At 37.4% G+C, this 27,173-nt stretch overlaps 1 protein-coding gene across 1 annotated transcript in view; it reads right to left on the minus strand.

Moving 5' to 3' along the window:
• The window catches only part of TENM3 (teneurin transmembrane protein 3), a 2,501,300-nt gene that overhangs the window by 2,098,337 nt on the left and 375,790 nt on the right, over positions 1-27,173 (minus strand). The window contains exon 2 of the mRNA XM_032413691.1: positions 9,111-9,144. The gene's annotated coding sequence lies outside the window, so the exon portion shown is untranslated. The remainder of the gene's footprint in view (positions 1-9,110; positions 9,145-27,173) is intronic.

A 27,173-nucleotide genomic window follows, 5' to 3' on the forward strand; every position in this document is an offset into this window, starting at 1 on the left:
GCCCCTGTTTTTGTTTTTTTTTTTTTTAATGTAGGCTCCACACCCAGGAAGAGGCTTGAATTTACGACCCTTAGATGGAGACCTGAGCTGAGATCAAGAGTCAGACACTTAACCGACTGAGCCACCCAGGTGCCTCCAAAGTTGTCTTGATTTACACCTACAAATACTAAATTGTATGTTGAAGAAAGATAAATGGTACTAAAAAACTTACCTGTTTTAATGATTTTATATATATATAGTCAAGTATTTTCAGTTTTGCAAAATATATATTTCCATGTTTGTACATTTTATACTTAGTATAACATGGAGTGTTTGGTAAATTAGGTATGGAGTTCAATAGTTCTCAGTTCTTATATGAGTCACTTGCATATCAAGATCCATATTCTAATACCATACAGCTAATTTAGAGTTTTCATTTCCTTACTTCCACCCAAAGTATTTTTCCCCTTTATGGAATGAGGGTTTTATTCTAGATATTATTACAGGGCATATGAATAATGGAGCACAATTTTAACAGTTCATAGTTTTCATTTAAGAGATACACAATAAAAATTAAGACATTTATTCATCAAGAAGTTGAGCGCTCTGATGGGGTAAAACCACCCCTAGGTGCTATATGAAAACAAACTCCATCCCTTCCCAAATTTGAATCTAATTGGAGGAACATGGGAAACACTTCCAAATATCAGGAAACACAATTAATGAAATTAGTGATCTGTAGATGACCTAAAATGGGGGTTCAGACGTAGAAAATATAATTAGAGACTGCAGACAGAAAGATTCATAGGAGACTGGCTGAGCAAGGTGTGTTTTAGCATCAGTGAGTTAAACACCCTTCCTGGAGCAGGACAGGCTATGGAGTAGGGTGTCAGAGTTTGGAAAGATTGGATGAGAAGGAGGGACACTGAATGCCAAGGTAAGACCTTTGGACACAAAAAGAATGGAAGATGGTCAAGCCAGTGAAAAAATGTTCAGAGAGATGATATTCATAGTGTCAGGAAAGATGGAAGGAGATTGACTGGCAGCCAGGAGGCAAAATGGTTAGAGATCTTGCACTACTGAGTATAAAGAGTCAAGTCAAGAATCATGCACAACATTGATATTAAGGAATAATATTATAAAGCATTTGAATCTTACAGGTGTTTCCCTGTAGTGCACCCAGGGGCCAAGAAGGACATAGAAATACTCAAGCAGTTCTGTCAGCCATGAATTCAAGAGCTCTTCACACTTTGATAAGCTTTGACCTCCGTGTGCTTAGGGATTTAATCATCTTCCCAATCGTTTCATGATTCACAGTGAAGTGGCATACTTGTTCATGTTTGTTCTTATGATCTCTGTAAAGTAACTTCTGGATTTCTAGACACTAGTTTCTCAATATTGGATATACCCTAACAAATGCCCATATTTTCTGAAGAAATTCCTGAGCGACTTTAGAACAGACTACAATTTAACATCCACATTTAATGGCTAGCTGAATACACAGTATTTTCTTGCAAATGTCTAATTTTGATTTAAATTATTTTAATGTTATTACTTATGTAAAAACAGAAGATTAGCCTTCATAGGACTTGAAAAAAAACCCACAAAATCCATAAATAAAACTGTGAAGCTTATACTATTCAAAATACCAGGTTTAATATGCTATCAATGATGGTGTTATTTAGATTAAACTAAATTGTCACCTGTGATGCATCTACATGATTAAATTTTAGTGAGGATTTTTTATAAATTGCACATGGCTGGGATATTATTTGTCATAGAACAACTTAATTCAGCCAGTAATTTTGTATATATATATATATATTTTTTTAAAGATTTTATTTATTTATTTGAGAGAGAGAATGAGAGACAGAAAGCATGAGAGGGAAGAGGGTCCGAGGGAGAAGCAGACCCCCCACTGAGCAGGGAGCCCGATGCGGGACTCGATCCCAGGACTCCAGGATCATGACCTGAGCCGAAGGCAGTCGCTTAACCAACTGAGCCACCCAGGCGTCCCAGTAATTTTGTATATTCTAACTATAATGAAACTTCAGTTAGCTCAACTTTTGAGGCTTTAAATGGCTTTAAGTTAACATAAACACATTATTTAACCGATCTCTTTCTCTCTTTTCTCTTTCTCCACCCCCTCCCGCCACATGATTTCTTATCAATTATAGTAGTAGAATTTTAAATTGCATGACACATAATATAAGATGGTTAATGAGGATCTCATTAACATAATAACATTTTAAGATTATAGAATGAAAACTCACTTATCCGTAAAAATCTCATGGAAACCTCATGTACCCTTGACAATAGGTCTGAGAAGATCTACTTTCTGGACGAACCGAGATCGAAAAACACATAAAATACTGAAAGTAAAAGGAGGGGAGGTATTTAAATTGGTTTTGTTTTCTGGGAACAATGATTCTTTATTTTGGTTAATCAGAGCTAGGTAGGATAGGAAAATATCTTCAAGAAAATTATGTTTTGAAAATTGTACATTTTCCTTTTAAGAGCTGCTGCCTCCAAATACATGTTTTCCTCAGTGAGAACAGTATTCATAGTATTTATAAAACACTCCAGATTTTCTTCTGTAAATCTATACTTTCTGGGCTTTTAGCCAACATGTAGAAACATGCTGATAACTCTGGTGACAATTTTTGTATCACGTAGGTCATTATGATAGTTACAAATTGAGTATTTGAGTGGTATTAAATTTATCATCCCATTTAACAAAAAGAAAAACAAAAGACTGATTTTCTGGTTGTATTTTCATTTCAACAGCTTCAGTTCCTTGAGAGCATAAAGACGATGGTCAGTCTTATATTATCGCGGGTGAGTGAAAAACAGATCATTCAACTTTTAAATGAACATGAATTTCCTAACAAGCACGGTTTCTTAATGTAACAAATACTGAAATATGGTTCATACTTTTCTCCCCAAGTACTCTTGGATACATTGAATTTCTCAGGAATTTCCATTCCTTTCCTTCGTGTCCTGATTAGGGAAGAGCTGGTGTAAGGGAGGAGGGAAGCACGGACAGACCCACCTTGAGGGGTTTCCAGCAGATTGCCCTCCACAGAATGGAACAGCCCTCTGTGAGGAGGGGCTTCTATGGCTCCATCTGGCCTGATTTCAAGGCATAAAGGAGCTTCTGTTGGTACTTAAGCAAAATGGATTGATAACCGTATGAATACACAGAAGTTAGTATGCATTTTGAGGAAATCCTAGAACTTGGAGATCTAGTGTTTCACATAAAAGTGACTGCTGACCTGCTTGAGGTAATTTAGAGATGGTACAGCCAAAGAATGACCAAGAGATGTGATTATAAATCTGCAGGACAAATAAGAAAATGCCATTTGGAAACTACTATTAGTTCCCTTTGAGGAACTTATCCTGAAGGAACGATAGAGGATGTGCATGCCTACAGAGATGTTCCTTATGGCATGGCTACCAATAATGAAGAATAGAAAACAAGGTAAATGTTTGACTGCGGTATGTGTGTAGCATGAAGGTGTTAGAATGTGCTAACGTGATACTGAACAACATGCAAGGATTTTCAACACATATTGTAGACAAAAAGGAAAGCCGTCAATAAAACCATTTATGAGCTACAGTATGAGTCAATGTAATAGGAACACATGGCACACTCAAATTTGCATAATTCTCAGATGGTTTAGGAAAGGAACCATTTACAAAGATGTAGGTGGGGTGTTCCCAAAATGCACTGGGTTCCACAGGAGAACTCACCCCAACCGAGTATGGTGGAGACAAGGGAAAGAACAATTCCTAGGACCCAGAAGAGGTGTCTAGGGAAGTGCACACTGAGTGGAACTAAGAGCTGTGGTCAAGGTTGCTTGAGGCAACCATGGAAGGAAGGAGCCAGGGAAATTAAAACCTGACCTCACTGTCTGCTCCCTTTCTCATCTTCTTCCAGGTCTTCTCACACCCTGAACCAAAAGAAGCCAGAAAGCAAAGGAGGCTCTTGTGCCTCTTGGGACACAGAGAGCAGGATGGGAAAGCATACAGCTAAGAAAGGGGCTGGGACTGTACCTTTACAGGTGCAATTTTTTATGTAGAAATGAATGCCTAAAAAAGTCTAGTAGAACACACTAAAATGTCAGTGGTAGTTATCTCAAGGGGTGGTGCAACTCAATTATGGTGATTTTTTTTCTTCTTTAAATTCATCATAATCCACTAGCTGCAATCGGTATTGCTTCTACAATGAAAATCTCACTGTGGAAAGAACAGTTTCCCCAGGTTCATTTTATTATATAATTCAAGTTTTAATATGTATACTTATTCTCCATATGAAGGTTTTGTACTAGTTTTGTTTGTTTAAATGAAGAAAATTAATCCTTGGGAATTCTGAAGAGACAATGGTGGCATAAGATCTCCCGTGAATTGTTCTCCAGAGTTGAGCGAGAAATACTTATATGTACTTCAAGGTGAATGTATAGAAACAATGACAGTATGTAAGAAAAAGGAATAAATGTGGAGTTTTCTTCTACATAGAATGAAAAGCACTGGGAAAAAAAACTGTATTTTTGTGCTTTATTTTATTTTATTTTTTTAAAAGATTTTATTTATTTATTTGACAGAGAGAGATAACGAGAGCAGGAACACAAGCAGGGGGAGTGGGAGAGGGAGAAGCAGGCTTCCCCCGCCGAGCAGGGAACCCAATGTGGGGCTCGATCCCAGGACTCTGGGATCATGATCTGACCCAAAGGCAGATGCTTAACGACTGAGCCACCCAGGTGCCCCTGTATTTTTGTGCTTTAAATGTTTACCTGGAACAGTGATATAACTTAGGTCTCATAAATATGCTAATGACCAAAGTGCCAGTGAAAACATGTCAAAAGTTGGAAGGTATAAAGAAGCACAGAGCTTGATTCAGAAATGAAAGGAAAGTACTATGGCTCAGGAGTACTTGGTACAATGTTTTTTCAGACACTTTCACGACTATTGAAAATGACTGGGAGTAATGATCAAAAAATAAAAGGGAGATGCACCTTTGAATATGGAGGGGAAACCAACAACATATGACGTAGGTTTTAAAGAATGTGTGCAAGAGGACATTCCAGATATAAAGAGAAAAAAACTTTCTGGATTTTTCAGTCTTCTGGGAAAAATCACATGATGAAATAATTAAATTTATTCAGAAAGGTTAATTCTAGATTCGAGCGCCCCTCATACAGTTGAAATCCTTCTAAGAGATACTTCCATCCAACTTTTAACCTATAATCCCAGATAAACTCGTTGCATGGACAATTAACTTGAGAATAATCCTACTCTCAAGATTGTTTAACCCATCTGAATTTAACAAAATACAGATTTATTATTAAAAACAACCAAAAAACAAATTTAAAAAAAAAGCAAAGCATCCTTTTGTCTGATTGGGGAAAAATTGTTTTGTGATAGACATAATTAGTTGGTCTTTGCTCAAGAAGAGTAAACCAAACCATTGGACCCCTTTACACATACATATAGAAGAAAGGATAGAGATGAAGGAAGGTATTTTCTGGAAGCACTAGGACCCATAATCACTTTTGAGTAACAGTAAAAAATAAAATCCACATAAAACTTTGAGATAAAAATCAACAAATATTAAATATTCTCAATTCTGTATTATTAAAGCACTTTAAAACACAGGAATGGCCTTTAAAGGTCAATTAAAATTTTCTCAAGGGAATCCACTGCCTTTTTTTCCTTACTAGAATTAATTAGCTGCGTCCCGCAAAATTAAGCATGGGATGCCTTTCAGTATTTTTTCAAGAACTTTAGCAAAGTCATATATACATATATGTTATTCAAACAGAGAACTGTATTTAAAAATGAATATCTCATTTATCATTCGTAAACTCTTCATTTTAGCTTTTTGCTATAAAAATATTAAAAACACTCAAGCTCCCTGTCAACACTGCGCTTATCCTGGCAAGTAGCCTGCTGAGAGCCTGGCTTTCTAAAGAGCTGAGTCATATTACCATGGGCAGTATATTTTGTTTGTTTTTCTTCTTTCCCCTATTTTCATAGGTAGGGAGAAATCCATAGGAGGAAAATAGCATATGGATTGCTTTTATGTGATAAAACAACATCTGATGCCTGGACTGGACTTGGTATCAGAAGCCCTGGTATTAACCCATCTTTGCTTTTCTGACTTGTGCCGAGTCACTTCTTGCTCTGTTTCCTGATCATCAAAATACATATTGCATTATTGCAAATATTACATTATTACAAATGCAATAATTCCTTCCAACCTTAACAGAATCATTTGGCTCAAGTGTATGAAAATTTGTGACAAGTAAAACATGATTAAAAATGTAAATTATTCTCAAAGTTTTGAAAGAAACTAAGAAAATATGAGGAGTTCGAGAACAGCACAGAGGAGATTTAAAACGGAGAGGAAAATGTGTTTAGGTATTTCAGGAGAGGCATGGATATCAATCATGTCTGCTTAAAGTTTTGTTGTTGTTGTTGTTGTTGTTTTACAGGCAGTGAGAGAGGCAGAAGTAAGAGAATATGAATGAGATGTCCTGTATGCATGTATGAGTTTTATAGTATGTGTGGAGAGGAAGCAGCCCCACTATTTTTATAGTTTATAGGGCTGCCTGGGAAAGTCTTTCGGCCTCAAATGATCTCCCACGCCACAGAGATCATCATATTCCCTTACATTTAAGTTAAGCCATTACAGAAGCTCATTAAAATGTAAATATTACCTAGGAAGGCTATTGAACCATTTTCAGCTATTTAACTATCCACTTACCCAGCAGTGTTTTAAGGGAAAGCATTACAAAAAAGGAAATATTTCCTAAATAAAGGAATAAAAGAATAGGGCTCTAGTTCCAAGTTTCAGTAGATCCTGAAGAGGAAGGCCCTAGAGAGTAAACAGCCTAAGTAGGGACGCTGAAGGAAAAGTCAGGAAAGATGTATTTAAGGTATATAAGGAGAATTGTTTGTGTTCCCCAATGCCCACAGGGTAATCCCCCGTGGGGGAGGAGGGGGTGCATGGACACTACAGAAAGAACATCTTTACCTGGAGTTGAGCGAGATACTACACCTTCATTTTCCAAAATGTCACTATCCTACAAGATCAGTGCACCCAAGTCCAAGTTTACAATCACCAAACAGTAAGGACAAAGCACACCATAAAATTACCATTTTATCAGATAGAGCAATAAGGAGTTTATCTGAGGCTTTGTGTACATAACAAGAGATTTACTCTTAGAAGAAAGCCAAGAACTGACTAATCACTTTCAGCATCTTTCCAGCAATCTTGGCACCACAGGTATTTTTATATCCCGTTTGAAAAATGATGAAAATATCTGAGAGAGGTTAAAGAGCTTGCCTAAGAGATCACACAGCTAGTAAGAGCTGAAGCTAAGTTTACAGGTGAATTTTAATTGATCCTAACCCTGTGTTCTTTTCATTACAGCATTTGCATGGGGGTGGGGGTGGGAAATACCAGAAAATTTTGCACAAAAGCTATCAAGAGCGGTAATGTAGTCTGAACACTATGGTAGCTATGTAACTTATGATATACATGTGAAGATTCAATTTATATACAGAACTTTGTTGTAATTTTATCACAGGTAATGGCCCCTATGGTATGGAAGAATTTGTGGATTCTACTCTTGGAACTACTTCCTGATCATTTATTTAACACTTTTATGGGCTCCTGCCCTAATATTCTAAGCTTTTTTTTTTTTTTTTTAAAGATTTTATTTATTTATTTGACAGAGAGAGACATAGTGAGAGCAGGAACACAAGCAGGGGGAGTGGGAGAGGGAGAAGCAGGCTTCCTGCGGAGCAGGGAGCCCGATGTGGGACTCGATCCCAGGACCCTGGGATCATGACCTGAGCCGAAGGCAGACGCTTAACGACTGAGCCACCCAGGCGCCCATATTCTAAGCTTTTAAAAGTAATAGTGTTTTTATTTTCTCTTCAAAACGCGTTTCTTTGATAACTCAATAACTTGACATGAAGGTTACCATGTCTTACACCAGACTAATATGCCAACATCACCTGGTCATGGAAATCCAGACCATGTAAAGAAACAACTATTAGACAAAGAAGTTATAATTCATGAATCTACTGATCTTAACAACATAATTACACACAGAGCCACTCTGTTACTACAACCCACAGCGGGGTTCAAATGCCTCCAGGACAATGTGTTTGTCTTGATACCACACCCACAAGGATGGGAGGAAAAAAGTGTTGGTAGTCTGCCAACAAATATCAACAAGTGAGACGTGGAACCAAGAGCAGTAATCAAGATCACTGCTATGGAAGCTGTTGGAGGGCGTCTTCTGAAGACTATACCATGACTTGCTATAGCAACGAAGACTCTATGCCTGGTACACAGTAAATAATAACCCCATCGTGTTTTCACTGCCAGACTGAACACTTGGAGAAAGGCAAGCTAAGAAACAAGCCTGGGATCTGATCATTTGTTATTACATAATGAAGATATACTATACTGAAGCATGTAGTTTACTTTTAAACGGATTTTTGAAAATTTAAATATGAGGTCAAATCATCAATAACATTTAACTCCTGGTTAAACCTAATATATCACCAGATTTTAAAATGTGTATGTATTCAAGTAAACAATATATATCATCTCATTGGCAAATAGGTTTTTATAGCAAAAACAGGTGGATACTATCATGCAACCTTTTATCAGTTAAACATTTTTAAACTTCAAAATGACCAAGCCATTCTCTGATTTCAGCCAACCAAATAACAAAGATTGATAACAAAAAAAATGCAGTCATTCCCCAAGTGGCTGGTAATTTCCTTGAAAATTGTCGAAAACCATCTGGAACTGAAAAAACGTGATCAAACTGAACTGTGTTCTTTGTATTTCTCTTCAACAGGTATTTTTCTTTTAAAAGCACCAGGTTAATTAATTATTCTTACAAAATAGAAAAATGTGCCAGTCATTCCTTTCTACGTAATGTCTGCACCATGAACAATAACCCGGAGCTTAAGATAATGAATACGATATATACTTGCCTTTGAACAACACAGCTGTCAGCCACGGGGCTTTAAAATTAATAGGCTCTTCAAAGCTATAAATCAGAAACCATGATAATTTTATATAATATTTCTTAAAAGGCACTTACGTTTTGGAAGAAAACACTTCTGGCAGCAAATTGCCTGTTAAAATAAAACATATCATTTATTGGGATCCAGTAAATAACATAAAGGATGATGCATTGTTATACTCAGCACAATTATAGGGCAACTTTAAAAACTTTTCTTGACTTCATTTAGTTTCTTTTTTTTTTTTTTTTACTAAAAATTAAAAATCATCTCCTTGGTTGTAATAATTAAATGCCTTTCAGTTAAATGCATGTGCACTGAAATCACAAAAGCTAATGAGTTTCATGTTTGAGAGCAGAAAACAGAAATTACAGGGCACATTATACAGGTCATGGGTGTAGATCCCAGCATATTCCCTCACTGACTCTAAGGAGAAGCACGTGAATTCATGTCTAAACCAGAAGTTTTAAGGACTAGGTGTCATGGAGGATTTCATTTCTACTAAATAAAAATAAAATACCACCAGGTAGAAGTTACTCTGAATTGTGCTCTTTTCAAGTATCACATGACTTACTTGAGTTTTGTATATACTTTTCACTGAACTACACTGAAATCTGAGAGATTTTTATTTTTGATACTTCATAAATATCACTGAGATAAAATGAAGTAAAGTCATGGTTCATGCAATATGCAGAAAAGAAACAGACGGGATTGAATCAATATAATATATAATCCTAATCAGAGGCAAAGGACTGATATGCTTGTAGCAGAAGAAACTCAATTGTTATTTCTTTCCTGTAGGACCTAAATTAGTTTTCTCAGAAGTGAAAATCAAAAATATGGAAAAATTTTCCTTGGTTATTCTGCCTGTTTGCTTATATAATACTACAGACACATTTCTTTCCCAACTGTCTACATATGTCACCAATGCAGACCTCCAGATGCCTCAAGTTACATGAAAAATTTTATCGGAGTTTTACTGTATCCTCAGAACAAGTAAAATGTAAAAGCTTGCAAAACTGATGAACATTTGGTACTAATTTGTAAACAGAGGTAGCTCCTGTTGTAAATTCATCTGAGTTCACTTGAGTGTTAAATTGTCAGGATAGCAAAACCACTTCTCACTGTAGTCCCAAGACTGACTCTGTAATAAGATTTAGAAAGGGGGTGGGGTGCTCAGAGATGGATGGAGTACAGTCTGGGAATGCTCCTGGCTCCTCAAGGTAGGCTGTTCTCCTGGGAAGACCTCTCACTGCTGGCGCCCTGCTTTCTCCTGTTGCTTTGGTGGCCCTATGGCAGCGTGGGGCCAAATCCCCTCTCTGAAGGAGCTCTTGAAGCAATTAAGGGCAAAACTGATTAAGAGTAAATGAAATCATTAATGTAAAGGTCACCTGTCCACAGGCATGATTTCCAGACGTCTCTTTGCTTTCATATAAATAGAAGCATTCAGGACAAAAAGTATTAACAAGTTTAGTTCTGTTAATTCTTAAAAATAAATAGTTCGCTCCCCCACTAACCACCCCCATAGTTCAGTTTCCGTAATTTCTCATTATGCTACCATTTTAGCTTACTGAAGGGAGGGTCTCCACAATTCCACTGCTATTCATGCAAGTTACCCCAACCCCAATCTGTTATCCACATATTTGTCAGGGTATTCTTTAAAAAAAAAAAAAAAAAAAAAAAAAAGAGGCAGATATAATCAAGTTTCGGCACTACTTAAAAATTACAGTATTTTTTGTTGTTACCGCTCATAGAGCAAATTTGAAAATCCTTGGCATGGTTTCTAAGGCTTGTTCTGAATCCTGCTGACTTCTCTGGTCTAATTTTTCACAACAGATTCTTGTCTCCTCATACTGCGGACATAGGCCTTTTTTCCCCTCTCCCTCAAATTAGCCCCCCTCTTTTGGTCTCTGGTCTCAAGGTCTCAGGACCTTGACAGATGTAAAAGCAGATGAGGACCCTCCATGGAACTCTTGACCTAACTTGTAGATCTCAAACATTCCTTCCTCAAAGTCTTCCCACAAATGCTAAACTGGGTTGCTTTTACAATCTTGTAATTGTGGCTTGTTCGGTGTTCCCTTTTTAAGCAGTGAGAGAGAAGTGTTGAGCTCTGCTTAGTTCCCCTATGGATACAGTAAACATAACATTTGTTGTCTAATGGGGAGACTGTGAAAGTAAAGGCATTAAGCAGACTAGATGCCAGTACAAGACATGTGATCTAGGACTGCGCTGAGCAAATCCGGGCAACTGGTCCACCGCCCCATGGAGGAGAAGTTAGCATTTATATGGACGGTAACAAGTCTAAGGCTGCTCAAGTTAAACTGAGGGGACAAAATGCAAGCGGCTGATGACCTTTCAAAGCTGAGGGTTACTCATGCAACATGTTACATGAAATAAAATGTGAAGTGGCCTCACAACAAGTTGTTTTCCTATACTAAAAACCTATAAAATAATCTGTAAACATCTAAAAATCAAAACAGCATCCAATGAACTTACAAGGTTATCAACAGCTGGGTCACAGCCAAAATCACAGCCACCAATTAAATGCTCACCGGGCTAATTTCTTGGCAAGCCAGGAACTGCCATTTCACAGCCTCTGGATGAGTTTCTCTCTACCATCAACACATTCACATTCATCAGCTTATTTCCAAGCAAGGACTGCAACAGCTGACAGGTACTCCTCTACTCCAACATACTGATCATGGACCGGATCGGGGGATAGTAAAATAGACTTCAGCACTTCTAAGACCTTCCCACCCTCTTCATAACCAGATCCACAAAACATCCTCTTTAACAATAGTTCAGTGTGAGGTGCAAGCACTATTTTAGTCTAAGAACAGTTGACTTCCCTTTAGACAATCAGCTTTCAACTTTACTCTCCAGAGAGATGGGTAAGGAAAAAAGTAAATATATGAGCATCTGGGGCCTTGAAATAGGCCACCTTTCTTTTTCTATGTTTAGTACTCTGGTTGAGCTCATCTTCTTTTGTGTGTGTGTGTGTTACACACACACAGAAAGAGAAAGAGAGAGAAGGAGGGAGGGAGGGGGCGGGAGATGGAGATGCACTTGCACTCCTGTGATAGCAAGGTCATTTATTTTTCCTTCTTTGGATGTTGAAGTGTAAGTGTGAATCTTCAAGACTGAATGGGATTTAATCGGATAGTGGCAAACCAATAAAGGCTAAAGACACGGGAAACCTGATAGCTTAGTGTATTACTAAACAGATCACTTTGGCCTAATTAGAAATTGGTTTCTTCATCTATGATGCAAGGATGGTATCTAGCTTTTTGATTAGCTGAAATACTGTAAAGCTAAGATTTAGTCAATAAAAGCAGAAATCTCTCAAGTGAATATTTAGGTTGACTTGGCGCAGATCCTTTCAAAATCTAATTATTGATTGGCAACTACCTAGACAAAAAAAAATTATATATGGTTGTGCAGCTCTGCCTCACCATTCTACATTGATTCCACTTAATTAGGAAACCAAAAACCATGTCTATGTCTATGCTGCTGAGGACAGTGGATATGGAGCATGAAAAGAGACCAGATGGCCCTTAATGTTGAACCGGCTACCTAGGAAGACATTTACTCTCATTTTTTTTTTTTTTTCAATTTTGTTTCTTCTTTTAATGAAAATTTTTATTTGTGCATTTCATGGTTGTTATGTGAATCTGTTGCTACTGAATAGGTTGGATCTTAAGCCTTTTGTGAAAATTAGTATGCCTCTTCGTGGTTATAAATAACAGATGTATCCTTTTAGATAGAAAGGACAATTAAAGGGTTTTTTTGTTATCTTTCCATTCTTAAACTTTGTTGGTATTGATTTATTTGGATTGTTAATCATCACCAAATGTAAAAGATTATCTCAAATGAGAGTATGTCATGTCATGTCTATTTTGCTGTTTGCTAGAAATGGACCATTATGCTGCCAACATACATTGTTAGAGCAATTTATTTTCCTGGTTTTCACCCTCCCCCACTCTACTATGCAGAGATATGTTAGTGCTTTCATCTAAAGTCTTGCATTTTCAAAGAGGATAAAAAAAGAATTGGTCATGCATACAACAAAGCAGAAACATTTATCACTGAAGTTAGTGAAGGGTGTAGACATATTTGATTGTGTAGTATATACAGCAAAAAATCCACTTGTGGAATTTTAAAAAGTTGCATTTAGAAAGAAAGGATTTTGTTACTTTAAAGTTACAAAGCCCTTTAAAGATTCAATTACATAGTGTTTATCAAAAGTGAATGGATAGAGATTAAGGGTGTTGACTTTGGAGTCACACTGCTGGGTTCAAAGGAGACCTCAATACTTCTTACAGTGTGACCTTCAGCAAGTTACTTAACTCTCTCTGGCACAATTTCTTTAAATGTAAAAGGAGGAAAATAGTAATCACCAACTCCTGTGGATATTTTGAGGATTAAATGGGATAATATATAATAAAGCATTTAGAATATGGCTTGGCATATAATTAGCCCTCAATATATGTTAGCTTTCATAATGAATTGAATCAATCTGTTGTTCTACTCTTTAGTATAGTAATTACCAAATGATATTGTAGAAGCTAAAGCTTTGCTAATATGAAATGACATAATGCCTCAATTATCCTACACTCAGAACAAAATCAGATAGTAAGAAACAATATGAGTAGCAAACGTTTATCATGAATACTATGTACAAAATCTGAACAACCTTAGCCATACATAGAGAAAAACCTCAGCCTTTTGTTTCTTTGTTTAGGTCTGACATTTGGCAATAAATGATACAAAGATAAATAAGACTCTTTACCCTTAAGCAACTTGTAATCTAGTTGGAATGTAAATAGAAATAGAGACAGTATTAGGAAACATAGGATTATTCCTAAGAGTGGGGGATCATTTTTGTCAGAAAAACAAACTTCTGGAAAGAACTTCCCATGCTGTAAGATCTTATGTGGAATCACCTTGCCATTTGGCAATCTTTTTAATTCTAGAATTATGAGCACTTGCCTTTCTACTAAGCTTTAGTTATTAGTCTTTCTAACAGCTAATGCCTCATTTCTTATTATTTGCATTGCTGAAAGAGCACCATTAATGTAACTGATATTTTTTGAGTACCAACTAAAGTGAAACACAAGAAGATCCATCCATCATCAAAACTTCGAGTGCCCTGAGAATGATAACATAATGAACAAGCCATAAAAGATACAGAAGAGCCAACACAATCCTGAGAAAGAAGAACAAAACTGGAGGTACCGTGCTCCCTGACTTCAAACTATATGACAAATTTATAAACTCAAAACAGTACGCTATTGGCATAAAAACAGACACATAGATCAATGAAACAGAATGGAGAGCCTAGGAATAAACCCAAACATATGCTCAATTTATTTATAGCAAGGAGCTAAGAATATACAACAGGGAAAAGACAGTCTCTTCAATAAACAGTGGTGGGAAAACTGGACAACCACATGCAAAAAATGATACTGGACCACTATCTTATACTATACACAAAAGAACAGTCGAGGAAAAAAAAAAAAAAAAACAGTCGAAATGAACTGAATACTTGAATGTAAGACCTGAAACTATTAAAATCCTACAAGAAAACATAGATGGCAAGCTCCTTGACATTGATCTTAGAGATAAGTTTTTGGGGTGGACAACAAAACAAAAAACAAACAAGTGGGAATCTATCAAACTTCTACATAGGAAAGGAAGCCATCGAAAAAATCAAAAAAACTCATACAACTCAATAGCAAAACAACAACAACAACAAAAACTGACTAAAACATGGGCAAAGGAGCTGAACGGGCATTGTTTCCAAAGACAACATATAGAAACCAACAGGTACATCAAAAGGTGCTCAACAGCACTAATCATCAGGGAAATGTAAATCCAAACCACAATGAGATATCACCCCTCCCCACCAGTTAGAATGGATTATTACCAAGTAGACAAAAAGTAACTAGCATTAGCAAAGATGTGGAGGAAAGGGAACCCTGGTGCGCTGCTGGTGGGCATGTAAATTGGTGCAGCTGCTATGGAAAACAGTATGGAGGGTCTCAAAAAATTAAAAATATAACCATCAAATGATCCAGCAGTTCCACCTCTGAGTATTTATCCAAAGGAAATGTAAACACTAACTTGAAAAAATATACGCACCCCCACGTTCACTGTAGCATTATTTACAACAGCCAAGATATAGAAGCAACCTAAGTGTCCACTGATGGATGAATGGATAAAGAAAATAATATAAATACAGTGGAATATTATTCACCCATAACAAATCCACTAGAGAGCCATTTATGATAACAAGGATTGAACTTGAATACAATAGGCTAAGTGAAGTCATACAGAGAAAGACAAATACCATATGATCTCACTTACACATGAAATCAAAAAAACAAAACTAAAAACCAAAAATAAATGAATGAGTTCATGGATACAGAGAACAAATTGGTGGTTACCAGAAGTTGGGGGGGGGTTGTCAAAATGGGTGAAGGGGTTAAAAAGTACAAACTTCTAGCTGTAAAATAAGTCATAGGGATCTAATATACAGCATGGTAACTATAATTAATACTGTGTTGTATATTTTAAATTTATGAAGAATAGATCTTAAAAGTTTTCATCTCAAGAAAAATAATTTGCAACTATGTATGGTGATGGGTGCTAACTAGACTTATTGTGTAATCATTTTGCACTATATACAAATATCCAATCATTATGTTGTAAACCAAAAACTAATATGTTATATGTCAGTTACATCTAAATTTAAAAAGCCATTAAAAAAAGAACAAAGCAGTCTTAAGTACTGTAACATAAACCAGGGTGACATACAGGGCCAGTATGTGAGAGAGGCCATTTTATTTTGCTGGGCCATGAAAGACACAATACTTGATCTAAGATAGGAAGGAAGGAGAAGCAGGCACCAGTCTGGGAGGGTCTAGCAGCAGAAAGTAACAGGTATAAGGAAACACAAGAGGGAGAGCCTAAAGGAAGATTAAAATGTTGCAATCTGTGAGGAGAAAACCTTTTCTGGTGAGAAGGCTGGTGAATGAGGTCTGAGATGGGTACAGAATGAGTTTTGGGGCGCCTGGGTGGCTCAGTTGGTTAAGCGACTGCCTTCGGCTCAGGTCATGATCCTGGAGTCCTGGGATCGAGTCCCGCATCGGGCTCCCTGCTCGGCAGGGAGTCTGCTTCTCCCTCTGACCCTCCTCCCTCTCATGTTCTCTGTCTCTCATTCTCTCTCTCAAATAAATAAATAAAATCTTAAAAAAAAAAAAAAAAAAAAAGAATGAGTTTTGACATAAGGGCCACTTTCTAACTATGAAGGGGCAACACTGGGGTTTGGGAGGAAGAATGACAGGATCCAGTTTATGTTTTTAAAATCATTCTCCAAATGGTTTGTGAATTGCTAGCACGGGTCCAGGGTAGAAGCCAGGAGAACAGTGAAAACATTACTGAAACAGACCAAACAAAAGAGGATGAAGAGTTGGGTGTGGTGGCTAGAATTAAGATGGAGAGAAATGGAGGATGCCAGAATCAAGCTTACAGGTAAAGCTCACAAGATTTGCTGACAGATTGGAAGTGAGACTGAGACAAAGATAGGAATTAAGTACCACTCCTGGATTTCAGGGAAGCAAGATAAATTATGCTATCACCTATGAAGAAGGGATTGAGGGACACCTGGGTGACTCAGTCTGTTAAACATCCCACTCTTGATTTCTGCTCCAATCATGATCTTGGGGTCATGAGATGGAGCCTCACCTCATACTCTGCACTGAGGTGAAGGCTGCTTAGGATTCTCTCTCTCCCTCTGCTTCTCCCCCCATGCACACCTGAGCTTTCTCACTCCCTAAAAGAAAAAAAAAAAAAAAAAAAAGGATTGAGAGGGGAAAACCGTAATTGGGAATGAAAATAAAGATTTATATTTTAGCCATATCAAGTGTGAGCAACACATTGATGTTTAAGGGGTAACACTGCATACATATTTCTAGAAGAGAATGTCTAGAGGCCACAGGGTTTCCACCCTCAACACTGTTCACTTGTATGCTGGATATTTCTTAGTTGCAGGGGCTGCCCTATGCATGTGTGCATTGTAGGATGGTTCACAGCATCTCTTGCCTTTACCTACTGGATGACAGTATATCGCCCACCCAGTTGTAACGATCAAAAATGTCTCCAGGCACTGCTTAAAAACATGAGCAGGAAGGGGGAGGTGCCAAATTGCTCTGGGTTGAGGATCACATGGCAGGAGATCTACATTTAGATGTGAAAATGAAGACTGAATTTGAAACCAGGGACGTGGATGATCTCATCACGGAAAAAGAAAATAAGAGTATAAGGCTCACCCCAGGAGACTCCAAAATTAGAAATTGAGAAAGATCCAGCAGAGATAATGATCAGGCAGGAATTAAACCTGACGTGTACGGTAGGTTGGAATCCTGTTAAGTGTAGCTAGTAGAAGAGAGGTGAGCATATGTGGCTCATATGAATGAGCTTGAGTAGGTAAACACGGACAGAAATATAATCACGTCCAGATCTATGTCTAAAGAGAACCAGCCTATAAAAGTCATGAGGCAGGCTCAATCTGAAATTTTCTATCATCTTAAATTATCTTGGCAGGACATTTTGCTTGGACAAGGGTCTGACAATTGGTAATAGTTGATTATTGGCCATTCCTCCATATAATTAGCTGTGTTTGAGGTCTGGAACTCAAGGGGCCAGAGTCAGGAAAGGTCGGGTACTAATGCTCCTCCCATGAATTGGCACAAAGGATAAAGGGACCTCCAGGGTACCCTGAGCTCCCACCTGCCCGCCACCCTCACTGAATTGTAATGTTTTGCAAACATGTCCGGTGGCCGGGCTGCTGCTTGTCAAAGCCAGATGGCCGAAAAGGACAGTGTTCCTGAGAGGAAAGTTATGAGGGTAAAAGGAGTCTGGGCCAGTAAATAGGTCGCTAAGGACAAAGAGTCAGACATGTATTGGAAGCTAATATTAGAACCTTTCTTGTCGGCTACTCTCATCCTATAAGCATGTGGGGAAGCAATGCTATATGTGTGTGAGTCAAATGAGTTTCCAAAAAGCTCTAGTCTCAAGATTTGGGAAGGGGCAGAGGGTGCCTTGCCTCATCCCCCCAAGACCGAGAGGTCTACACTGAAGCAGAGCACAAGGTCAGTGGGAACAGAAAGGCTTGTCTGACTGTCACGAGGTGGGTTGGTAGCATGTACAACTTGGCCAGAGCATCGGCAACAGGCTCGGGAACCTGAGCCCATCCAAAGTGGTACTATTACAGTTTTCAGCTCCACCGTGACTAATCTAACTACGACACCAGATGCAATGGAGCATAAATAGAGAGGGCTCTGTAAGTGATGTGTTTGCAGACGGCCAGGAGCTGAGAGATTATAAAGTTTGAAAAATTCTGTCACAAAAGACCTTTTAAATTTGTAAATGTCTTTCTTTCTCCTGTAGAGCTAAATGTGCTAGGTCAGGGACACGAGACATCATTTTAATTGCCCTTGACAGATTATGTTTTTAAAAATAATTCATAAGCCCACTAACGAATAGTGTCAATTTCCCTAAATTGTCACCAGTTCTAGATGTGAACACTTCTTTAATTTTCACTACCTGATGGGTTAAAAAAAATGATATCTCACTCTTGCACTAATTTGTATTTCATGTTCACTATTGAAAGCAAACTTTTTATATAGATCATTTGTATTTACTTTTCTGGAAATTGCCTAGGCACGCTATTCTTTTTTTCTGACTCTTGGTCTATTTCATATTCATTTGTAGAAACTCTTTGTATTAGGGACATCAATCTTTGTCTTATTTCAAAAGATCATATCATTGAATATGGGTGTATTACTGCAAAACAGTTCACCTGTCCCCATAAATCATGGATGCATGCCTGCTACCCCCACTGGAAAGACTGAAAACACAGGCATTTCCTTGGTCAAAATTTGGGAGTACAACCTGAAAAAGACTGGAATTCCTGTTACTAAACAGGTGGGGTTCTCAATTATTAAGATAGAGGTTATTATGATGATTCACTTTTGAAGAACAAGGTTGACCAAAATAAATAAATAAATAAATGAATAAATAAATAAATAAATAAATAAGCTGGTCACTTTAAGGTAAGGATCTAGGTCACCAATCCTCTGCTTTGAAAGACACTTGGATCTTTCTAAACCGTCATAATGTGTTTCTTCGTTTAAGGTAAATTTCCCAAACAAAATGTGTTCCGTGCAGAACTGCGTGTTAAGTGTGGGGGCGGTCTGCGGCCAACCATATTTGGCTATTGCCTTCGTGTGAAATGTTTTTATTAAAGGATTTCACAGACAAATCCTAATGTTCATTATGAAACTAAATAAAACTTGAATGTGCAGAATTCCCCAATTGTTGGACTACAGCCCTTTGAGATTTCTTTTTCAAACTATACTACCAGAGCTGGTATTCATAAAATAAAATTTTAAACATGCTGACTTAAGGAAATACCTACACACTCCCTTGTAAATTAATGACTTTTCTTGTATACTTGCCTTAGCACTTCCACCTTGTCATCACAAATCATTCAGATACTAGAACAAACTTTGTCTAAAATTACCAGTGGAAATTTAAGAAGATGCATAAATTCAACAGAAGGTTTGCGTTGAGTTGGAAGAACATAAATGTTGTGAAAAGTTAGTTGTAGATTGGTTTTATGTGTATGAGTGTGTGTGTGTGTGTGTGTGTGTGTGTGTTCTATCTCCATAAAGATTATAAAAAGTCACTCTTTGGGGTGCCTGGGTGGCTCAGTTGGTTAAGCGACTGCCTTCAGCTCAGGTCATGATCCTGGAGTCCCAGGATCGAGTCCCACATCGGGCTCCCTGCTCAGCAGGGAGTCTGCTTCTCCCTCTGACCCTCCCCCCTCATGCTCTCTCTCTCTATCTCATTCTCTCTCTCAAATAAATAAATAAAATCTTAAAAAAAAAAGTCACTCTTAAAAAATATATAAAGTGTTATGTATAAAAAGATGAGAACTTAATTTGTTGAGAAGCCTGCACTCAATTGAGAAAAAACAGAATACTATGTTTTAAAGTATTTGAGTATTTTTGCATGTAGTTATGATAGAGTAAAATTTTAAAGGAAAGTAAAATCTAGGCTTTTATTTTAACAAATTCAGGATCTACCTGGAACTCTTGTTATGAAATCTAGTTTTAAAATTACTTTTGGGACGCCTGGGTGGCTCAGTTGGTTAAGCGACTGCCTTCGGCTCAGGTCATGATCCTCGAGTCCCGGGATCGAGTCCCGCATCGGGCTCCCTGCTCCGCGGGGAGTCTGCTTCTCCCTCTGCCTCTGTCTCTCTCTCTCTGTCTCTCATGAATAAATAAATAAAATCTTTAAAAAAAATAATAATAAAATAAAATTACTTTTGTTTTTGGCCACTTAAAATGTACACGTATGAAAAGAGGAGATAAAATTATAAGGGACTATTATGAGTGAGAGAATTATCATAAATCACCTGTATTGACATGACTCGTTCACTGTCCATTTAATTAGCAGGTACTATTGATAAAATATAAGTAAGTCATGGATAATTATTCACTTCTGGTTTCCTAAGCTTGCCATTTTACCTGTAGCTTCAAGTAATTACTGGTTCCTTCACTCTTCAGCACATAGAAACATTTCTTCTAAAAAGCAGGATTATGCATTGCCTATTAAAGTTATTGCCAGCATCTCAGAAACTGAAGTAAATGCTTTCCCAAATAGCATTTCCAATGAATAATGCTGAAATCAGACTTTTTTTTTTTTAACATTGAAAGTGCCTCAAGTAGTTGGCTCCTTTCCCATCGGCTACTTTGTAACTGCGAATATGACAACATGACGGTGATTCACAGATGCCAAAATATGACGAGCAGAGCAAATCTGTGTTTCGGATATGATAAGGTGAGAAAAGCAGAACTCTCGGCCCCAGGTGATTTCCATGAAGACACCTATGTACAGCGGGGCTCACTATCTATACCCTGCAGCCGCCAACGCTAATAACCCGAGCAGGAGAGAAACACATCTAAAAATGCAAATGGATGAAAAATAAAGTTGGGTTGCATAGGAACATCTTAAGCAGATTTGAGAGATGTATGTTTGCAAAGCATAAGCCTCAGCCTTCGAAAATGTTTTTTGTTGTATTCAACACATATTGGGCTAGAACTGAGGAAATACATCAAACTTATGAATGCTTTAAAAAATTCCTCCTCCGACACACCAACCTTATAAACAATGTGCGATTAAGTGAATAACAGCTTGTTCCTTGTTTTTATCACAATATTTAGAAACTTATTTTAAATGTATGTACGCTCCATGGTTTAGGGGCTATAGTAACATCATCAGAACAGAAAAAAAAATAGAGTGTGAACTTGCAGCTCAGAAAGATCAGCTATACATTCATGTAAACCACTTCTCCTGTCTTGCACTGCGGCATTCGGGAATAATGGAATCACAAAATTTACAAGGCTGGTTTTACTGTTTGCACACAAACATTTACGTATATTCTATTCATACATTCTGTCTTCTGCCAAGTGATTGGCAACTTAATTCATGTACGCTCATTTATGGTCAGAATTTATGCTTAAAATCAATCTTTTCCTGTCAAACCTAGAACAGGCTTTATAAAACACAACATAGTACAGATATTAGGGTATTTTTTACCAGATTGATGAGAAACTTAAAGGCATTTTTATGTCAGGTTATGAGTCTAAATATATTGCTTAAAATCAAATTTGTAAGTACAAAAAAAAGGCCATGTTTCTTTTATTTCCTAACCAATTGACATTATTTGGATATATCTGAACATTGTAAGCAACAGTGGTATTTGTGAAAATTATATAGTACAAGAAAAAAAAAAAAGAACTTTAGCATAGATGCTTTCCTAATTGGTTTTCAAGAAATGCTCCATGTCATTCTTCACGGCAAGCTATACATAAATTGAGAAGCTACTTAGAGATGGTAAGCTCTCTGAAAGAAGGAGTCTTGTTTGCCGTTGGAGTCTAAAAGCACATAACACAGGGGCGCCTGGGTGGCTTAGTCGGTTAAGCATCTGCCTTTGGCTCAGGTCATGATCCTGAGTCCCAGGATCAAGCCCCAGTTTGGGCTCCCTGCTCAGCAGGGAGTCTGCTTCTCCCTCTGCCCCTCACTCTGCTTGTGCTCTCGCTCTCTCTCTCAAATAAATAAATTTTTAAAAAAATTTAAGAATTAAAAAGAAATAATAAAAGCACTTAACATAGTGCCAAATACATAGTACATGCTAAATGAGTGTTTGTGACATAAATTAATGGATAAATAATTGGAGTCAATTAAAAAAATGAGGCCTAATCAAAACATTTTACATAATATCCAAGCCTAGAAATTAATATAAAATATAATTCTATCATATGCCCAACTATATAAATTAATCTTAAAAATGGATATTTATGGCAATGAATTACTCAAAATATTCCTGTATCTTTTTTTTTTTTTTTAAAGATTTTATTTATTTATTTGACAGAGAGAGACACGGTGAGAGAGGGAACACAAGCAGGGGGAGTGGGAGAGGGAGAAGCAGGCTTCCCGCTGAGCAGGGAGCCTGATGTGGGGCTTCCTGTATCTTTTTTTTTCTTTCATTTTTAGGGTAGTATACAGGGGAAAAAAAAAAAACAAACCCAGATACCATTCTTTCAAGAGGAGTTTCAAAAAATATTTGAATTCTAACATATAGTGTTGCTTATTCACAGCAGTGTAGGAAAAAACACTTGTTCAGCTGCCCAACTGCATCTCTTCTCAACCAACATGGCCTCCAGAGCGAGACAAGATCCATATGATCCACACAATAAGATGTTCAGTTAAACATCCACTGAGACTCACTTTACAAGCTTCTGCTAGTAAGTTTCTATTCTTACAGAACGTTTACTGTATTCTAAACGCACAAGTTCTGTACATGGATCCTCTCACTGATGTAAGGACGCCCTATCAATATCCTTATTATACAGGCAAGAAAATATAGGCTTGGATAGCTAGGGAATTTACGTAAGGTCAAAAATCAGGAAGTGGTGGAAAAGGGCATTTAATGAACAGGTAGGGAAAAAAATCATTCAGTCAATGTCTCTCAGCTAGACAGAAGAACTATTATAAAGGAGCATGCTAGAAGTCAAGAGAAGTAAATTTAGAGACTAAAAGAACATTCAGTGGGTTTCTGGATTTTGAGTCAATAACAGTTTCAAAGGAATATTGGGATGAAGCCAGGCAACACAGCACTGAGGAATTAATGCAATATTAGAAGGCAAAGATAACAGTCACATTAGTGTCTTTAAAAAGAAAAGAAATAAATTGCATTATGTTTCAAGGCTAAAGGATAGATTTGGTAGCAGGAAGAATGACGTAAGTACGTTTTCAGCCTGAGAGGGAGTGGTCCGTAGCGGAGAGATGGATTGAGGAGACAAGCTTTCTGGGGTCAATGGTAGGGAGCAGTCTACAGACTCACTCTGAAAGCCCTCTGTTGACTCAGCATAAATCTGGACAAGTAGATTTTTCATATCCATTTTCACATAAAACATTGGTGTTGCCTATAATCTATAATAATTGTCTATATTCATTATATACATATTAAGTAACACGGGATTGTCAAGATGTATGGGCAATTGATTCAGTAATGCATGAAGAGCATGGGCACTGTTCTGGTACTGGGGGGCCCAGAGATGAAAGACTCAGCCCTGGCCTCCAGAGCCTCAGAGTCTAGCCAACAAGAAAGGGAAAATGTGCTTCTATACATGATGAAGCCAGTGCTCTGAGATCATGTCAGAGGGAGATCATGTAAGCCAGTGGCTGGAGAGGGAGGCTTTCCAAAAAGTAGTAACGGGAACTGAATATTGAAGTTGAATTTCAATAACTTAAATGGACCTATACCTGCATTAGGATATATGTATGCACACGTGTTTGATACAGGATATTATCACTACTAAGTTTCAGAACCAGGGTCTCTCAAAGAATAGTGTTAGACTTTTTGAAACCATAATCTCTAAGTGATAGAAAGGTTTAAAAATATCACCCTAAAATTTGCTTCATTTGAGTATCTCTAGACATTGATTTGTGGGGTATTTTCTTTTTCAAATACAGAACAACTTAAAAGTTATGAAATTCAAAATCATATTGCTTAATATCTGGTTGCATTATTATTTTTGAGAATCAAAATTACAAGGACAAAATTTCAAAGTACATAGAATCATATTAAGATGCATTGGGGCAAATGTTTTAATATGTCACTGTAAAAAAGTAGTAACAACAGAAACCACCCTACATTTATTCCTCACAACATCTGACTTGGATAACATTTTTGTCATCTTACAGATAAAGACACTGAGGCATTAGGATCTTAATAAACTGGCCTCTCTATCAAAAAAGAAGATTTAATAACATCTCTATTAAGAACAACACTGAGAATTGATCATCACGAAACTGGCAATATTAATAAGGGACAAATAAAATATTAACGGATGAACAAAAGCGATCTTAATACTAATATTTGGTAATTGAAATATCAAAAATACAAACAAAATGGCAAAGACTTAACTCAAGATACAAATATGTAAAAGCTATTAACCTATATAGCTCATAATAAAAGGACCAAAATGTACAAAGTAGGGGCACCTGGGTGCCTCAGATGGTTAAGCATCTGCCTTCAGCTCAGGTTGTGATCCCAGGGTCCTGGGATCGATCCCCATGTCAGGCTCCCAGCTCAGAGGGGAGTCTGCTTCTCCCTCTGTCTCTGGCTTTCTCCCCTGCTTATGCTCTCTCTGTGTCTTTCTCTCAAATGAATAAATAAAATCTTTTTTAAAAAAAGGCATTCTTTAAAAAAACAAAACAAAACAAACAAAACCAAAATGTACAAAGTAACAGGCCAAGGTAACATGAATTCCTGGACAATACCATGCTAAAAAAGGTTTTATTATTAGTTTTTTAAAATTTTTTGAAGTATCTGTTGTTAAGATCTACATCACCCTCATGAGATATGGACTTTTAACATTAATAAAATAGGTATAATAATTTAATAGAGCAAAGGGATATCATTAATATATAAAACCATTAATATTTAAGATCTTAATATTAGTTATGCCCAAGTGGCCCAGAGGAACAAAGTACAAGTGTGGAAAGCAGTCTATGTTCAAAAATGACACTTCATGAGAGCCTCTCATTTGACTGGATTTGCAGCATAATTACTTTGTATGTAAATAAAGGGGTAGATCTGTTTCTCTTTTATTTTTCTTTTTCCTCTCCTTCTCTCTTCCCCTCCCATTCCTCTTCTCTTTTCCCTTTATCCTCCATAAAAGCATGTGTACCTTCCATGAATCTAAAAAGAATGTCTGAAACACTGAGAACTTTGTACGGCACTGAATATTAAAAACTGCTCCTAAGGGATACTTCTGTTAAATTTCGCCTTTGGCTACACTGTTATAAAATCTAGTATTAAAATCATCACGGTGAGCAAATATGCAGAGGGGGGAACTAGTATAATGTATAAGGGAAATAATTAGGATACAGATATTGGGATTGGGGCATCCTGAATGCCAGTCAAAGAATTTTCAACTTCATTCAAAAAACAGTAGGATACCAGTGAAGGTTTCTGAGCTGCGTGACATGGCCAATGTCATGTGTTAGAAAGAAAAGTCTGACAGCAGTGCTTGGATCCTTCAGGAAGGAGAAAACGAGGAACCAGGAAATTATTTAGGAAGCCCATTAAGCCATGCACAAAATAGTGCATATGTCTATCATTATTGATCAAAATTAGATTTACAATACTTCTATTGCTTTGCAAATTAATCATTTCAAAATTTTGCCTAATATCACTGATTATGGCATTAGGCATTAATTATGCCTTGAGTCATAGGATCATAGGAATTAAAGAAGTTATCTTAAGGAATAATAGTGTTGAGGCATGTTTAGAACAAAACTATCCCTTAGAGTTTAAGAGGGAGAGGGGGAGAGAGAGAGAAAGAGAGAGAGAGAGAGGGAGAGAGAGAGAGACTGTCAGAATCCTGTGAAAACTTGCCTTCTGCACTGAAAAATTACCCTCCAGTGAATTGCCTTCAGGCTGCATTTTCAGAAATTATATTCTAGTAGTGGTCAATTTTTCAACCCGAAGGGTGATATTTCTCTCCATAAATTTGATTCCGAGTCAATATTTCTTATGTATAATATGATCTAGGTATTTCACAGTTAAAAATAACCAAGGTTAAAATGCCTCATAAATACCCAGTATCATTAAACATTGGCCACATAAGGTGAGTGCCGGTACTGGGCTGTTGAGCTAAGTGTGTTATAGACCTACTTGTCATTCTTTCTTCTTCGACAATTTCAACAAATAAACACTGAAGCCCATTATTTACAGTTCCCACGGTCAGAAGCTGCCATTCGTATCCCTATCCAAATAGGAGAATGTGCCAGTTATTTCTGTAGGGGACAGGGCTACTTTTTATGATGCCCAAAACATGCTATAATTACAGTGAAGCTGATCACATCCAGATAGATGATAAAGACATGAATGAAAAAGTTTAGGCTCATTCCAAGTACATGTTTATTTCTTGAGAATATAGCCCTACATGTGTAATAAACCTGCACACTCCCCCCCCACCCCCCACTATATGACACATCAAATCCACCGAAGCTAGATTCTGGCACAGAACTGTGTACGATAGGAGGGCACTGAAATGGCCTGAGAAGCTGATATAACCTGGTTTACAGTAAACGGGTATCTAAGAGCAGTCCATTCTCCCCTCTCCAATTCACTTATTCAACTCGGGGGCAATCATTCAGGCAAGTGACTTCAATCACTGCTTCTCTGCTTTAAGAGACTTGAGTCTCCAATACTGAGTTTTCAACCAAGTTCTTTATTTACAACTTAATAGGAAGCATTTAATTTGTTGCTATGGCTCTGAACTCAAACTTTTGTCCCCTACTAAATTCATTCTTTCCCTCCTCCCCTCCCCCCCCCCCCCCCCCCCCCCCCCAGATTCTTCCTCACCACCACCCACAAGGCACTGGGCTGACTGGTGATATCGAGAAACTTGGAGCCCACTGGCAACTCTGGTCTCATCAGCACCCAAGTCCAGAGCATTATTTTTTGAGTCCTCCCTTTGCAGATTCTCTTGGATGTGCTT

The sequence above is a fragment of the Phoca vitulina genome, unplaced genomic scaffold (genome assembly GCF_004348235.1).
Source record: "Phoca vitulina isolate PV1807 unplaced genomic scaffold, GSC_HSeal_1.0 scaffold15, whole genome shotgun sequence".
In the NCBI taxonomy this organism is placed as follows: Eukaryota; Metazoa; Chordata; class Mammalia; order Carnivora; family Phocidae; genus Phoca; species Phoca vitulina.